Below are 1,756 nucleotides of genomic sequence, written 5' to 3'. Positions count from 1 at the left end.
AGTATCATATTAGACACAAAAAAATTATATAAAACTATATTTTTACTACATTTTTAAAAAAGTTTTGATATATAATCATATATATTTATACACAAATTAAAATTATTATATCTAATTATATAAATTTATGTGTGTGTGTGTGTGTGTGTGTGTGCCGAATATGTCCATACAATTTTATACATAGAACATTTTTTACTGAGTATTGTCTTATATTCTATTCTTATGGCCTGAGCACAATACAGAAAATATTAGGAATAAGAATTAGAAATAAAACTTAAGCCCCTTACACAATGGAAGGAATAGCGATAGCGATAAAAATAACACCAGTTTTAAAGAGTTTATATCTATAAATACCGGTAAGAACAGCGGAATCTAACATATAAAAATACACACGTATCAATGCAGATCAGAAAACGGAATAAGCAATAGCGACAAAATTTCCGATGAGTTGGAATTCTGTGTCTATTGCTTATCGCTATCACTATTCCATCGCATTGTGCAAGAGGCTTTAAATGTACTATACAATGACAAAAAATAAAACATAACATATAAATACAGGAAGTATGTCATTGTTGCATGATATACAGCCTATATTTATATATATTTATATGTTATATTTTATTTTTTTGCATTGTGCATTACAATTAATCTCTGCTTTTAATTTATATTCCTAATAATTTTTCTATTCTGCTCAACCCTTGTATTGAGTAATACCGCGCGTGAAGTATAAATTTAAAATATTTTATTGGTTTCGCCATATTTTGTCACAACCAATAAGATTGAAGACAACTGTGTCCAGACCATAGACTTATATAATAGACGGAACATTTATATGACGAAGTTGAAGACAACATTAAAGGACAGAAATAGTGCTGGAGTAGTTGTTTCTCTCTCTTACAATAAGAGCGGTGAGGGACCAATCATCTCACAAGTTTATGCTATCACCTTTCACTATCACTCTCTCTCAACTGACTCTCGAACTCTATCTTTGTTGCTCTCGGCCACTCCCTCGGCCTGCCGCGGCCACCAATCAACTCACTGATAGAAAAGAAGAGAACTACTCCACGACTATTTCTGTCTCTTTTAACGAAGCTTCAGCTCTTCTTACATGAATGTTCCGTCTATTATCAGATAGAAGCCTGAGAGCGGCCATGCCATTGTACTTTCTTACGACGGTTTCAGCCGCTGGTTTTAGCCGTATTTCCACAAAAGTGGAACTCAAAGACCGTTCTACATTAAACGCAAGTAACAGATCTCGTGGAATTGACCAATTGCAGAGTCAAATCAGCCAATCGACCAACGTGATTGATCAGTTCCACAAGAACTGCGACTTGAGTTTCATGGAGAACGGCCTTTGAGTTCCACTTTTGTGGAAATACGGCTAAAACCAGCAGTTAAAACCGTCGTAAGAAACTACAATAGCATGGCCGCTCTCAGGCTTCTCTCTGCTATTATATAAGTCTATGGTCCAGACTCATACTATAGGGACTCTAGCTCCCATTACCTAGGTGCTCTTGGTGCTAGCTGGCCAAAGTTTGCAACACTGCACACGAGAGAGCTCGAGTGGTTCAACTTGCTAGGTCTGCATGACACTACACTTTCTCAGCAAAGACTAAAGAGCCGTCTACAATGGAGAGTTGTAGGCCGTAATAGTAAGAAATTGACCAATTACAGACAAAGTACAGAAGAATAATCGATTGTGATTTGTCAATTTCTTACTGTTACGGCCTACAACTCTCCATTGTAGACGGCTCTT

This window comes from Pseudomyrmex gracilis, unplaced genomic scaffold, assembly GCF_002006095.1.
Source record: "Pseudomyrmex gracilis isolate BER0280 unplaced genomic scaffold, ASM200609v1 scaffold_602, whole genome shotgun sequence".
Classification (NCBI taxonomy): domain Eukaryota; kingdom Metazoa; phylum Arthropoda; class Insecta; order Hymenoptera; family Formicidae; genus Pseudomyrmex; species Pseudomyrmex gracilis.
Note: the sequence above shows the minus strand (reverse complement) of the source record.